The sequence below is a fragment of the Manis javanica genome, chromosome 7 (genome assembly GCF_040802235.1).
Source record: "Manis javanica isolate MJ-LG chromosome 7, MJ_LKY, whole genome shotgun sequence".
NCBI lineage: Eukaryota > Metazoa > Chordata > Mammalia > Pholidota > Manidae > Manis > Manis javanica.
The window spans coordinates 12,246,665-12,262,630 of NC_133162.1; positions in this window are offsets into that span (position 1 = coordinate 12,246,665).

The window sequence follows — 15,966 nt, forward strand, 5'->3', positions numbered from 1 at the left end:
TAATATATGTGGCCCACAGACAATTACTAGTAATCTTTCTTCTCGATTATATGCAGTGTATTGTGTTGGCGACACTATTGCAATTAAGAATGAAATGTGAGAATATTGCGTAAATGTATTATTTTTAACTGTATAAGAAAAGGTGTGTATTTATACTTCACAACCAAAAACTAACCTGCTTCAAGTCTATCAAACTACAAACTAATGCAAGTTTCCCATCAAGTATTTTAAAATCCTAGTCCAGACCAATAAGGAAGAAAATTTTGATGCCAGAGTGACACTCTGTTTTGACTTTTTTTGTTGTTGTCACCTCTTAATGTTTAATTTGGTGTCTTAAAAAGAGATACTTCATTGTTAATGTGGTTAGACTCTATTCAAGGTGTGAAATTATTATGAACCAATGCAAAAAGGGGATATTTCTCTTAACATTCTCCATGACATATCTGAAAGACTATCACTATTTGGGGGAGTCCCGAAATAGCTGAGTGAGAAATATTTATGGCATATGAGTGTAATAAAAAATGTAATCTTGAACAAACAATACATTAAACTTGTAGGACACAGTTTACTTTAGATCACAGGAATGAATATCAAAAATACAGTCAATATTTTTGAAAAAACACTCAGCAGTGAAAAATTTATTTATAATACAAACCAGACATAGCAAAATAATTTGTGGTTTACTTAATTCTTACCATTCATCCTATATTCTTTTGAATAAGCTGAAGGAAGGCACCCGAGTAACTACCTCAGCTGTTTTTGATTTGATTCTGAATTTTCAGTGAGATGAAAACACTCTATATAACAAAGAGAGACGGCATGTGATTTTTAGAAATTTGGAATTTTTCCCCCTCACTGTAGATATACATTAAAAGTATTACAATAAATTATTACACTTCCAAATTGTCTCATTATTTCTGAGCAAACAATAATTGCATATAAATTCTGCAATTATCACATTGCATCTTTTGTGCTCTGCAATATACACTTATAGAATATCATTACAGTAACAAAAACAGCTGCATGAAGTAGAGAGGAAATGATTTACAATGTTACCATGAGAAACTCCTTTATATTATCTTGAAAATAACAGAACTGAATATCTGCAGGACAAACAGAAGAATCCAGGAAATTCCAAATGCAACTCAGCTGCTTTTTAAAAAAAAATAGGTATTAATGCTGCAAGGTGATTTGAAAGGCTACTACTTTAGAAAATATTAGCAATTATCATTTGCAGTCATTATTAGTCCAATTGAAAGAAAAAATATACAAACATTACTATAGAAAGACATACTTGTAGTAATATGGGCTTCTACCACACAACATCTTGTTACAAGAACTTACACTAGTGGTTTTGAACACTTCATTTCATTTACACAGATAAGTAAACTGCATTTGTGTTTCTAAATGAAGCTTGACCCTGAAATGTGTATCTCACCTGAAGTCTTCAGTGTCTGTGTTTGAACATGATCTATATGCCAGTCATCTCATCTGCCTGGTGACAGCCCAGTCCAAGTGAACTGGCCCCACACCCCCACCTAATAAAGGAGGATCTTATGCAGACACCAGATCTCCAGCTTTCTCTCTGCACATGGCCCAAGACGTAGGTGAAGGAGCCAGAGCTCCTATGAGATGGCCTGCCTCAAAAATTTGAGCTGAGCCTGTAAGACTTCCTCTCAGCCATGAAGTTCAGTTCTGGCAAAGAGAGAGAGCATTAAGATAAAGAGGCAGAAGGTGAGTAGGAAAAGCTGTGAGGCAGAGATAAGACACTGAGTCCAGGGAAAGAGTGAGTAGATGGCCATACAGGGAGAAGCAGAAAGAACCTGCAGAGAGAGGCGTGCAATGGGGATTCCCCCATCTAATCCAGGAACTCCAGCCACCAAGGATCCCAAACCTCCCAAGGTCCAGGAGGACCCTGAGCCTGGAACTGGCTCCTGGGATTAAATACCCATGCAATTCCATCTCCCTAATGTTGTTCCACAAGTATCAGAGCAATAAAACCATCCTAAACAAATTAAATGGTCTGAGTCCCATGTTCCTGCAGCCAAAAAATCCCTATAAAATATATACATATGTGTAAGATTATACACATTAACTATATATAGCCTGTAAGTATATAATAATTTCATATTACATCATGTAATTACTTGTTTTATATTTATAATATAGTGTAGTATAATATTTATATATATTTATAATAATCTCTGATAGTAAACATATAGTAATCACATATATATGCTATACATTATATAGAACATTGTAGGTTACTATATATATATATCACCAACCAGAGAAAGGTCCCAGGACCCAAATATTTATGCTTGAAGTCCAAACTCCAAGTCCCTTGTTAGAGCTATTAAATTAGAATTCTTTTTAATGATCATACTTTTTAGGGAAGGAACTAGCTTAATTCATCCAATAAATGTTATTGTGGGAGTAGTGGATGAATATAAGACATATTTTAAACATAATTGGGAAAATATACTGAATGACTACAGTAAAATGGATCTTGGTTTATGTTTTCATTTCTTATCATCAGTTGTCACCATGACATTACAATACACAACTACTACAGCAGAGTAGGCCATCATTCTGAACCTTGGTGTTCTTCTCTGATGTCATTGCTTTATGAATTCATGCTTGAACACCAATTTTATCTAATGGATGAAAGATGTAAGTGATTAACTGTATCAAGTGCTGCTAATCGGCCAAATAAGATGAGGCCTGAAAATCGACCCTGGCAATATGTTAGGTATGCACTGGTAAAGACAAAAATCTGATTGGAACATGTTGAAGATAAAATGGGAAACAGAGGGAGCAAGTATGGACAGGTCTTTCAGGAAGTTTTTCTCCAAAAGAAACAGAAAAACGGGGTAATAGCTGGAGGGAATATTGGGTTAAATGAGCTGTTGTTTAATATTAGGGAATGGCTATGTTGATGAGAAGAAAAGTAGAGAAGAAAATAATTACGGATGCAGGAGAGAGAAGGGATAATGGCAGATACAAAATCTTGAGACAACGAGAAGAGGTGAGACTCATCACCTGTGCAGGGGAACTGTCCTCACATGGGAGCACAGAAGGTGGGCCACTGCCACAGGAGAGGAAAGGGAAGAAGAGAAGTGGGACACCTTTAGGGACTGTATTTCCATTAATGCAACCAAAATTTGCATTAACTTTGCAGGAAGCCTCGATATCAATTTCTACTGCAGGTAGAAGCACCCAAGGCCCCAGATGCTTTCCTTGTATGCTGTTCAGAGGTCGTTCAATCCACCTGCAGATGATTTTTAAAACCAGGTTCACTAGAGACATCACTTCAGGTTAATACATTTTAATATGTGTTACAAATGTTAATACATTTTATCATTTAGTCTTAATGTACCATGATAAACTGATGGAAAGGGGATCCAACATCATTTTACAATATCATGGAGAAACCCCTCAATTCCCTGAACTCTGGCAATCACCCCACTTTGCTTATACTGTATTATCTCTTTGTAGCAGGTATAGCATTTCAGGCTACATACTTAGAAATGTAACTCTGTTTTCCTATTAGTCAACTTCATCTCTATTTTGATTCCTCCATTTCTATTCCTCTCAAGATTCATCCAGAAAACATCGTAACTATAAAAACCCAAGTCATTTCAGCTTTTAAACTCAATAAGTAAGAATTTCTGCCCCCCTATCCTTCTGCCTAGAACAGGACTGGAGTTGAAAGGCTGCCCAGAGTTAAGGCCTGCGGGGAGGAGCCAGACTGAGTCTACCGCTGTCAGCATCTATTCCCTCTGGCACCTCTTTGTGAGCAAAAATACGTGTAGGTCCCATCATGGGCAGTTCCTGGTCCTCGATCCTTGTGTTCCAAATCTTCTCAATCCTAGGAGGCTCATTTTGGCCTTCCTGCGTTTTCTTAGTCATTTTCATACCTTTCTGCAGAAGATGAAATTCTCAAGGTTTTCTGGAGCCCCTCTGATGACAGGAGGTTCAGGGGGTGGCCTCAGATCTCTGCCTAAGCTCTTCCTGCCCTGCTATTCTAGGCCGCTGTTGCTGTTCCATGTCAGCACAGTGCAAGGGACAAGAGAGAACTCAAGGACCTTGCTCACTTTCAAGGACCTCCTGGGAGATAAGACACAGATGACAACTGCTTTGGGTGCCCAAATTGGTCTGGAGGCTTCATCAATAATTTGCCCAGTTCTCATGATCAATAGGGAGGGAAGGGAAATGTCTTGGAGGCATTCACACATACCCAACAAGCTTGGCCTTCTCTACCAGTCTCCTTTCTGCCCCTTCTCCCTTGACCGGTGAAATCTTTGTCATCAATTGAATTCTTTTAAAATTCTTCATTTGCTGCATAAATGTTGGCTTTTGTTGCCTTTATCCTTACTGGCTACTTTGAAATGGCAGCACTGAGAATGGACCCTGGAGCAGCCAGTCTGGCTTGCTGCCTGAAACCTGGAGGCAAGTCACAAGGAGACCTAGTATTATTCGGAATGTAATTATTATCAACATATTATCAACCTTACAACTACATGAGCTTGTTAAGGTGTGTGTTTCCAAGAAGGCACAGGGATTTTCATTCCACAATGAATTTTGTGTGCCTTAATACAGTATAGTCTGTTCTGTAATACTCAGTTTTGACCCATGACGTGTATTTATCTACTTAGTTGTCAAGTTCTTATTATTCATTACCTTATAAAGCTGGTTGGATTTAACAAGATTGAATGGCGGTGGTAAAGTAGAATTATATTGCTTTTACAACTGTCCAACTCTTATCATTTAAACATCTATTGATGCCACAGGAAAAAGTGTGAATGCTAACAAATATACATTTAATAGATTAAAGCCTAAAAATTATGATAAAATTTAATATTTGTACAATTATTTATTGTTCACAAATGCCTTTACTTACATTACTGTGTTTTACTCTCCAGCAAATAAAATAAACATAACTGGTAGATTGAGGTGGCATGTGAGCCTTGGGTCTCCTGAATGAAAACCCATTATTTTTTCCACAAGAGAGACTATTAGCATTTTTGTCCTTTGTTATGAAAGCACAAGAATTCAGTGACGTCAGAAGTGATTTCTTTTTTCAATGTATAATGTTCCCTAATACATTTAAACCCCTCTGCTGTTTATGAATTGCCAAACACCACAGTACAGGCTGCTGCTTCACCGAGAATGCTGGTAAATTGCAAAGCAGATCAATTGTCTTTTGCTTGTCTGCACTTACACCAAAGCAGTGTTAGGCTCTGGGATTGTGTGGAAGATGCTATGATAATACTTAAAGCCAACTGAAGCACGAGATTGTTCAATATGAAGGATTTGGTTTCCAAGTTTCCTGCCTCATCCTGATGTGAGCAATGCCTAAAGAGGAGAGTTCCCATACAATCTTTTTCACTCTTTGTGATGGGATAGGAAAAAACAATGGTAATGTTTGTGTTGGCTGTAGTTTTATCTCTTTCAAATGAAATATTGTGATGTTAACGCTTTAAGCATAAGGTGAGCAATCAGCAAATATTAGCTGTTATTATTATTAAAATAGAGATAACATGCTTAAAATTAGAGTGTTACAAGGGAGTTAGAAAACGGTGATTAGTTGCTGAATGTTTGTTACTAGGTGAACCAAAGGGTGTCATAATTTTGTTTTAAATTCTTCACAACTCTAAGTGAAAATCTAGTATATTAAAATATCTGCAGTATAATGTATTACTTAATTTCTAATTCAGCTCTGTGGAGATGGAAAGTATATAATTTAGGGAGTCCTTGTTATCTTTCTGCAGCTCAAGAATCTGATTAATTCTTAGAAAGTTATTAATATGATACTTTAAAAAGTCATTGTTAAATTTTAAATGAAGGTTTGAAATACTCTTACGGGATTATTTAAAAAAAATTTTTGTTTGGAAAAAGTGTGTAAGAACATTGGGCCTGGCTTGACTCAAAAGTAACTCAGGGTCTCCATTTGTTGGCTCTCACCAGCTTGGTTAGGGAGGCACCTGCTGCAGCCCCAGACCTTAATTACTTGTGAAGAACAGCCCAAAACTGTGCTGCCTAGTTTTTGCATTTAGATAAGATGAAAGCAGTTGTGAAGAGAGATGGAATTCCAACAATCACTCAATAGCAATAAACATCTTTTGACTACTTCGTATGTGCCAGGCTCGCTGTACGCTTTACCTGACCCCTCATTTAATCCTCCCAACAACCCATTTTGTAGATGAGCAACATACATTTAGAGAGTGAACATAATTTGCCCAAGGTTACACTGGTAGTTAGTGCCCAAGGGACAAAACCTAACCTGAGATGGGCACACAACAAAAGTTGAGTTGAGTACTTCTAAGTGAACATCTGTATCCCAGGAACTTTGGGAAGAAAACCTTGTTTTAGAAAATGTTGCAAGCCCTTGATTCCAGAGGTATCCATTGCACCGGACTTCACTTTTATAAAGCTGGTTTGCTTCATTCATTTCCAGTGTCTAAGTATATACGCAAAAGGGAAACAAAACCCCTTGAAATTACAAAGGTGATTTAGTTACAATTTTAACTTAGAAACTCATACAATGCACTTCATACTTAGAATAGGAGATTTTTTAACAACTGCTTTAATTTTTCTTTCTTTTTTTTTTTTTGAGGGCATCTCTCATATTTATTGATCAAATGGTTGTTAACAACAATAAAATTCTGTATAGGGGGGTCAATGCTCAATGCACAATCATTAATCCATCTCAAGCCTAATTCTCGTCAGTCTCCAATCTTCTGAAGCATAACGAACAAGTTCTTACATGGTGAACGAATCTTACATAGTGAATAAGTTCTTACATGGTGAACAGTACAAGGGCAGTCATCACAGAAACTTTCGGTTTTGATCACGCATCATGAACTATAAACAATCAGGTCAAATATGATTATTCGTTTGATTTTTATACTTGATTTATATGTGGATCCCACATTTCTCCCTTTATTATTATTATTATTTTTATTTTTAATAAAATGCTGAAGTGGTAGGTAGATGCAAGATAAAGCTAGAAAACATAGTTTAGTGTTGTAAGAGAGCAATTGTAGATGATCAGGTGTGTGCCTGTAGACTATGTGCTAATCCGAGCTAGACAAGGGCAATAAAACATCCACGGATGCAGAAGATTTCTCTCAAAACAGGGGGGGTGAGGTTCTAAGCTTCACCACTATTGTTCCCCAATTTCTCACCTGATGGCCCCCCTGCGACTGTGCCTGTCTCAGGTTGTTCCTCCCTTGAGGAATCTTACCCGTCTCTGGCTAACCAGTCATCTTCCGGGGCCATACAGGGAAATGTAAAGTTGGTAAGTGAGAGAAAAGCCATATTGTTTGAAAAGGTTAGCTGTTTACTTCTTTGCAGATTTATGCCCTTTGGCTTCTATGCCCAGCACTTGTCTCGAGGTATCTTTACCACCTGGAGGAATTATGATACTCCGTAAATTCGATATGAGGCACGAATTCTATTTAAGGGTTGTAATTAGGAAGGAAGAAGAAAAGCTGTAGAGGTAGCATATGGAAGAAAACCTGGGAGGATTGATTATTTCTTTGACATATCTTCTTGTAGAGTAACTTAAGCATGTATAGGTTTTAAACTACTAACTAACTTGTGCACACATATTAACATAATAGGAATACGGTGACATAAACAAAGCAAATCTATAATTACCAGCCATCTCCAGTGAAGCCAAGAAAACCATTTAGGCACCCTAGGCATTTGTGAAAATTTATCTATGATATGATGGATATTGTCCAACTGTACTTGAACAGTCTGAAGAAATCAGACAAATTAAAGCAACCCATTTCTGGGATCTGTTCACATCCCATATGTTCTTTTAACAGTAGATAGTCTATAGTTGTAAGATTTTGGAGTGCTACAACTTGCACCCCTCCCAACTCCTGGTTGAGTTCCAACAGTACAGATCTGGTCAAATTTGTTGTCTCACTGTATGCACATGCCAGCTTAGACATCTCCCTCCTCATTCCTATGGCAGGTCCAGGAAACGGTGGGCTGGACGCGGCCACAACCGCAGCATCACCCGGATCCCTGTGGAGGCTTTTTGATGATCATCCCCCGGCACGAGTCCTCCAGAGAGTGCTGAAGCCGGAAGCTCCTCCTCATATCTTATCTTAGTTCATTTTCTGGGTAGCCAAGCTAGGCCTTGATCTTCTGCATAGAAACAAACAGACCCTTTGCCCACACTTTGACATGCCCTCTATACCACTGTGTAGAACTCACTGGAGGTCAACACACAGGAACTGATTTTTTTTTTTGAATCTTTAATCTACACTTACATGAAGAATACTATGTTTACTATGCTCTCCCCTATGTCAGGTCTCCCCTAAAAACCACATTACGGTCACTGTCCATCAGCATAGCAAAATGTAGAATCACTACTTGTCCTCTCTGTGTTGTACAGCTCTCCCTCCCCTTTCTCCCTCCCCCCAACATGCATGCTAATCTTAATACCCCCCTTCTTCTTCCCCCCCTTGTACCCCCCTGCCCACCCATTCTCCCAGTTCCTTTCCCTTTGGTACCTGTTAGTCCATTTTTGGGTTCTGTAATTCCACTGCTGTTTTGTTCCTTCAGTTTTTCCTTTGTTCCTATACTCCTCGGATGAGTGAAATCATTTGGTATTTCTCTTTCTCTGCTTGGCTTATTTCACTGAGCATAATACTCTCCAGCTCCATCCATGTTGCTGCAAATGGTAGGATTTTTCCTCTTCTTATGGCTGAGTAGTATTCCATTGTGTATATGTACCACATCTTCTTTATCCATTCATCTACCGATGGACATTTAGGTTGCTTCCAATTCTTGGCTATTGTAAATAGCGCTGTGATAAACATAGGGGTGCATCTGTCTTTCTCAAACTTGATTGCTGCATTCTTAGGGTAAATTCCTAGGAGTGGAATTCCTGGGTCAAATGGTAGGTCTGTTTTGAGCAGTTTGATGAACCTCCATACTGCTTTCCACAATGGTTGAACTAATTTACATTCCCACCAGCAGTGTAGGAGGGTTCCCCTTTCTCCACAGCCTTGCCAACATTTGTTGTTGTTTGTCTTTTGGATGGCAGCTATCCTTACTGGTGTGAGGTGATACCTCACTGTAGTTTTAATTTGCATTTCTCTGATAATTAGCGATGTGGAGCATCTTTTCATGTGTCTGTTGGCCATCTGTATTTCTTTTTTAGAGAACTGTCTGTTCAGTTCCTCTGCCCATTTTTTAATTGGGTTATTTGGTTTTTGTTTGTTGAGGCGTGTGAGATCTTTATATATTCTGGACGTCAAGCCTTTATCGGATCTGTCATTTTCAAATATATTCTCCCATACTGTAGGGTTCCTTTTTGTTCTATTGATGGTGTCTTTCGCTGTACAGAAGCTTTTCAGCTTAATGTAGTCCCACTTGCTCATTTTTGCTGTTGTTTTCCTTGCCCGGGGAGATATGTTCAAGAAGAGGTCACTCATGTTTATGTCTAAGAGGTTTTTGCCTATGTTTTTTTCCAAGAGTTTAATGGTTTCATGACTTACATTCAGGTCTTTGATCCATTTTGAGTTTACCTTTGTATATGGGGTGAGACAATGGTCCAGTTTCATTCTCCTACATGTAGCTGTCCAGTTTTGCCAGCACCATCTGTTGAAGAGACTGTCATTTTGCCATTGTATGTCCATGGCTCCTTTATCAAATATTAATTGACCATATATGTTTGGGTTAATGTCTGGAGTCTCTAATCTGTTCCACTGGTCTGTGGCTCTGTTCTTGTGCCAGTACCAGATTGTCTTGATTACTATGGCTTTGTAGTAGAGCTTGAAGTTGGGGAGTGAGATCCCCCCTACCTTATTCTTCTTTTTCAGGATTGCTTTGGCTATTTGGGGTCTTTGGTGTTTCCATATGAATTTTTGAATTATTTGTTCCAATTCATTGAAGAATGTTGCTGGTAATTTGAGAGGGATTGCATCAAATCTGTATATTGCTTTGGGCAGGATGGCCATTTTGATGATATTAATTCTTCCTAGCCATGAGCATGGGATGAGTTTCCATTTATTAGTGTCCCCTTTAATTTCTCTTAAGAGTGACTTGTAGTTTTCAGAGTATAAGTCTTTCACTTCTTTGGTTAGGTTTATTCCTAGGTATTTTATTCTTTTTGATGCAATGGTGAATGGAATTGTTTTCCTGATTTCTCTTTCTATTGGTTCATTGTTAGTGTATAGGAAAGCTACAGATTTCTGTGTGTTAATTTTGTATCCTGCAACTTTGCTGTATTCCGATATCAGTTCTAGTAGTTTTGGAGTGGAGTCTTTAGGGTTTTTTATGTACAGTATCATATCATCTGCAAATAGTGACAGTTTTACTTCTTTTTTACCAATCTGGATTCCTTGTATTTCTTTGTTTTTTCTGATTGCCGTGGTTGGACCTCCAGTAGTATGTTAAATAACAGTGGGGAGAGTGGGCATCCCTGTCTGGTTCCCGATCTCAGAGGAAATGCTTTCAGCTTCTCGCTGTTCAGTATAATGATGGCTGTGGGTTTATCATATATGGCCTCTATTATGTTGAGGTACTTGCCCTCTATACCCATTTTGCTGAGAGTTTTATCATGAATGGATGTTGAACTCTGTCGAATGATTTTTCAGCATCTATGGAGATGATCATGTGGTTTTTGTCTTTCTTTTTGTTGATGTGGTGGATGATGTTGATGGATTTTCGAATGTTGTACCATCCTTGCATCCCTGGGATGAATCCCACTTGGTCATGGTGTATGATCCTTTTGATATATTTTTGAATTTGGTTTGCTAATATTTTATTGAGTATATTTGCATCTACATTCATCAGGGATATTGGTCTGTAATTTTCTTTTTTGGTGGGGTCTTTGCCTGGTTTTGGTATTAGGGTGATGTTGGCCTCATAGAATGAGTTTGGAGTATTCCCTCTTCTTCTATTTTTGGAACACTTTAAGGAGAATGTGTATTATGTCTTCTCTGTGTGTCTGATAAAATTCCGAGGTAAATCCGTCCAGCCCCGGGGTTTTGTTCTTGGGTAGTTTTTTGATTACCGTTTCAATTTCTTTGCTTGTAATTGGTTTGTTTAACTTTTGTGTTTCTTCCTTGGTCAGTCTTGGGAGGTTGTATTTTTCTAGGAAGTTGTGCATTTCTTCTAGGTTTTCCAGCTTGTTGGCATATAGGTTTTCATAGTAGTCTTTAATAATTCTTTGTATTTCTGTGGAGTCTGTCGTGATTTTTCCATTCTCATTTCTGATTATGTTGATTCGTGTTGCTTCTCTTTTTCTCTTAATAAGTTGGGCTAGAGGCTTATCTATTTTGTTTATTTTCTCAAAGAACCAGCTCTTGGTTTCGTTGATTTTTGCTCTTGTTTTATTCTTCTCCATTTTATTTATTTCTTCTCTGATCTTTATTATGTCCCTCCTTCTGCTGACTTTAGGCCTCATTTGTTCTTCTTTTTCCAGTTTCGATAATTGTGATGTTAGACTATTCATTTGGGATTGTTCTTCCTTCTTCAGGTGTGCCTGGATCGCTATATACTTTCATTTTAAGACTGCTTTTGCTGCGTCCCACAGAAGTTGGGGCTTTGTGTTGTTCTTGTCATTTGTTTCTATATATTCCTTGATCTCTATTTTGATTGTTCATTGATCCATTGATTATTTAGAAGCATGTTGTTAAGCCTCCATGTGTTTGTGAGCCTTTTTGTTTTCTTTGTAGAATTTATTTCTACTTTTATACTTTTGTGGTCTGAAAAATTGGTTGGTAGAATTTCAATATTTTGGAGTTTACTGAGGCTCTTTTTGTGAGCTAGTATGTGGTCTATTCTGGAGAATGTTCCATGTGCACTTGAGAAGAATGTATATCCTGTTGCTTTTGGATGTAGAGTTCTATAGATGTCTGTTAGGTCCATCTGTTCTAGTGTGTTGTTCAATGCCTGTGTGTCCTTACTTATTTTCTGCCTGGTGGATCTATCCTTTGGGGTGAGTGGTGTGTTGAAGTCTCCTAAGATGAATGCATTGCAGTCTATTTCCCTCTTTAGTTCTGTTAGTATTTGTTTCATAAATGCTGGTGCTCCTGTGTTGGGTGCATATATATTTAGAATGGTTATATCCTCTTGTTGGACTGAGCCCTTTATCATTATGTAGCGTCCTTTTTTATCTTTTGTTACTTTCTTTGTTTTGAAGTCTATTTTGTCTGATATTAGTACTGCAACCCCTGCTTTCTTCTCACTGTTGTTTGCCTGAAATATGTTTTTCCATCCCTTGACTTTTAGTCTGTGCTTGTCTTTGGGTTTGAGGTGAGTTTCTTGTAAGTAGCATATAGACGGGTCTTGCTTTTTTATCCATTCTATTACTCTGTGTCTTTTGATTGGTGCATTAAGTCCATTTACATTTAGGGTGACTATTGAGAGATATGTACTTATTGACATTGCAGGCTTTAGATTCATGGTTACCAAAGGTTCAAGGTTAGCCTCTTTAGTATCTTACTGCCTACCTTAGCTCGCTTATTGAGCTGTTATATACACTGGAGATTCTTTTCTTCTCTCCCTTCTTATTCCTCCTCCTCCATTTTTCATATGTTGTATGTTTTGTTCTGTGCTCTTTTTAGGAGTGCTCCCATCTAGAACAGTCCCTGTAGGATGCACTGTAGATGTGGTTTGTGGGAAGCAAATTCCCTCAGCTTTTGCTTGTGTGGAAATTGTTTAATCCCGCCATCATATTTAAATGATAGTCGTGCTGGATACAGTATCCTTGGTTCAAGGCCCTTCTGTTTCATTGTATTAAATATATCATGCCATTCTCTTCTGGCCTGTACGGTTTCTGTTGAGAAGTCTGATGTTAGCCTGATGGGTTTTCCTTTATAGGTGACCTTTTTCTCTCTAGCTGCCTTTAAAACTCTTTCCTTGTCCTTGATCCTTGCCGTTTTAATTATTATGTGTCTTGGTGTTGTGTTCCTTGGATCCTTTCTATTGGGGGTTCTGTGTATTTCCGTGGTCTGTTCGATTATTTCCTCCCCCAGTTTGGGGAAGTTTTCAGCAATTATTTCTTCAAAGAGACTTTTTATCCCTTTTCCTCTTACTTCCTCTTCTGGTACCCCTATAATATGAATATTATTCCTTTTGGATTGGTCACATAGTTCTTTTAGTGTTGTTTCATTCCTGGAGATCCTTTTATCTCTCTCTATGTCAGCTTCTATACGTTCCTGTTCTCTGGTTTCTATTCCTTCAATGGCCTCTTGCATCTTATCCATTCTGCTTATAAATCCTTCCAGGGATTGTTTCACTTCTGTGATCTCCTTCCTGACATCTGTGATCTCCCTCTGGACTTCATCCCAGTGCTCTTGCATTTTTCTCTGCATCTCATCCCATTGCTCTTGCATTTTTCTCTGCATCTCTGTCAGCATGTTCATGATTTTTATTTTGAATTCTTTTTTAGGAGGACTGGTTAGGTCTGTCTCCTTCTCAGGTGTTGTCTCTGTGATCTTTGTCTGCCTGTAGTTTTGCCTTTTCATGGTGATAGAGATAGTTTGCAGAGCTGGTATGAGTGACCACTGGAATAGCTTTCCTTCTTATTGGTTTGTGGCCTTCCTCTCCTGGGAGAATAGCGACCTCTAGTGGCCTATGCTTGGCAGCTGTGTGCAGACAGAACTTCTGCTACCTGCCCATTTGCTATGGAGTTTATCTCTGCTGTTGCTGTGGGCGTGGCCCGGCTGGGGCCGCTCCTCCAAAATGGTGGAGCCCCGTTGTAGGGGGAGTGGATGGGAGGCTATTTATCTCCGTAAGGGGTCTCTGTGCTCCCTGTTGTCCAGGGGGTTAGAGTGCCCAGAGATCCCCAGATTCTGGGCCTCTGGTGTAAGTGTCCTGTCCTGCCCCTTTAAGACTTCCAAAAAGCACTCTCCAAACCATAACAACAACAGCAACAATGAAAGAGGAAAAAAAAAAAAGGAAAAAACGCGCGATTTTCTATGTCCTCAGGCGCCAGTCCCAGGCACCCACTCACCGGTCCTGCTGCCCTGCCTCCCTAGCACCGGGGTCCCTGTCCATTCACGGCTTCCAATAAGCATCTGCCAAAAAAAAAAGGGGAAAACCCGCGATATTGTTTGTCCTCAGGCGCCGGTCCCAGGCACCCGCACCCCGGCCCTGCCACCCTGCCTCCCTAGCACTGGGGTCCCTGTCCCCCTAAGGCCTCCAAAAAGCACTAGCCAAAAAGAAAAAAAAAGGGAGAAATGTGTGATTTTCTTTGTCCGCCAGGCACCTGCCCACTGCTCTTGCTGCCCTGCCTTCTTGGATTTGGGGTCCCCGTCCCTCCAAGGCTTCCAAAAAGCACTGGCCCAAAAAAAAGGGAAAAACGCACGATTTTCTTTGTCCTCAGGCACCGGTCCCAGGCACCCGCTCACCGGTCCTGCCTCCCTTCCTCCCTCGCATTGGGGTCCCTGTCCCTTTAAGGCTTCCAAAAAGCACTCACCAAAAGAAAGAAAAAAAAAGGGAAAACCCCCCGATATTCTTTGTCCGGCGCCGGCCCCAGGCACCCGCCCACTGGTCCTGCCACCCTGCCTCCCTATTATTGGGAAAAGTGCGCGATTTTCTTTGTCCCCAGGCGCCGGTATCAGGCACCCGCTCACCAGTCTTGCTGCCCTGTTTCCCTGGTATTGGGGTCCCTGTCCCTTTAAGGCTTCCAAAAAGCACTCGCCAAAAAGAAAAAAAAAGGGAAAAATGCGCGATTTTCCCTGTCCCCAGGCGCCGGTCTCAGGCACCCGCTCACCGGTCCTGCCACCCTGCCTCCCCAGTACTGGGAAAAACACGCGATTTTCTTTGTCCTCAGGTGTCTCAGGCACCCGCTCACCTGTCTTGCTGCCCTGTTTCACTGGTATTGGGGTCCCTGTCCCTTTAAGGCTTCTAAAAAAAAAAAAAACCGCTCAGGTTTATTTCCACCTGCTGGGAGCCGGGGGGAGGGGTGCTCAGGTCCCGCAGGGCTGGGGCTTGTATCTTACCCCCTTCGCAAGGCGCTGGGTTCTTGCAGGTGTGGATGTGGTCTGGATGTTGTCCTGTGTCCTCTGGTCTCTATTTTAGGAAGAGTTTTCTTTGTTATATTTTCATAGATCTATGTGGTTTTGGGAGGAGATTTCCACTGCTCTACTCATGCCGCCATCTTGGCTCCACCTCCCCTTTAATTTTTCTTAATACCTTAGGTTACAAGAACACAGTTACAGGCACAAATTGCACAATCTAAGTACTTTATCCTTCTGCATAAACCTGATATGATAAACAACCACAGTAAAAACCAGTTGCTCATTGACGTGAGTCTACTGAAAAGCTGTTCTGGATAATTTGAGATTGAAGTTTGGAGGTAAAATAAATTCACAAATTGCTCTTTTACTGAGGAAGAATTAAAGTTGCTCAAGGTCATACACTCCATTAGTTGGTTGAGCCAGATGAGTTCTTTCAGTTCAATTCTCCTTCCATTACACCACTTAATTTCCTCGAAGCAGGTATTTCTTTTATATTTACTTGCCAAGTTAAGTCCTCGGATGAATTATGGCTATGTAGATGATTAATGATTATTCCAATAACTAGAAAATGATTACAGCACCATTTTGCAACAGTCCTTCCCTGTATCATAACCTGTAGGTTCTCTGAAGGTGACCTAATGCAAACTCTGTGAAAGATAAGCCTCCAGTTCTAAGCCAAAACTATTTTTATTATCAGATACTCAAATGGATTAAAACGTTGTTCAGGTTCGTTGAAAACTTCTTAGCCAAAATGGTTTAATTCTGATCCTGGATCAAAAGAATTGGATCTATCCGTCAAAATCATTTTTTCCCCAGGGCTTTATACCAAACACACAAAATACAACAAACACTTTTAATGTCCTTCATTTCATTTAGCATAGATTAAATAAGGAGAAAGGGGGACAGTACTAGATCTTAGGTAGGGAGTAAAAAACTCTGCCACTAAATGTTTTTGCCAGCTGCTTAC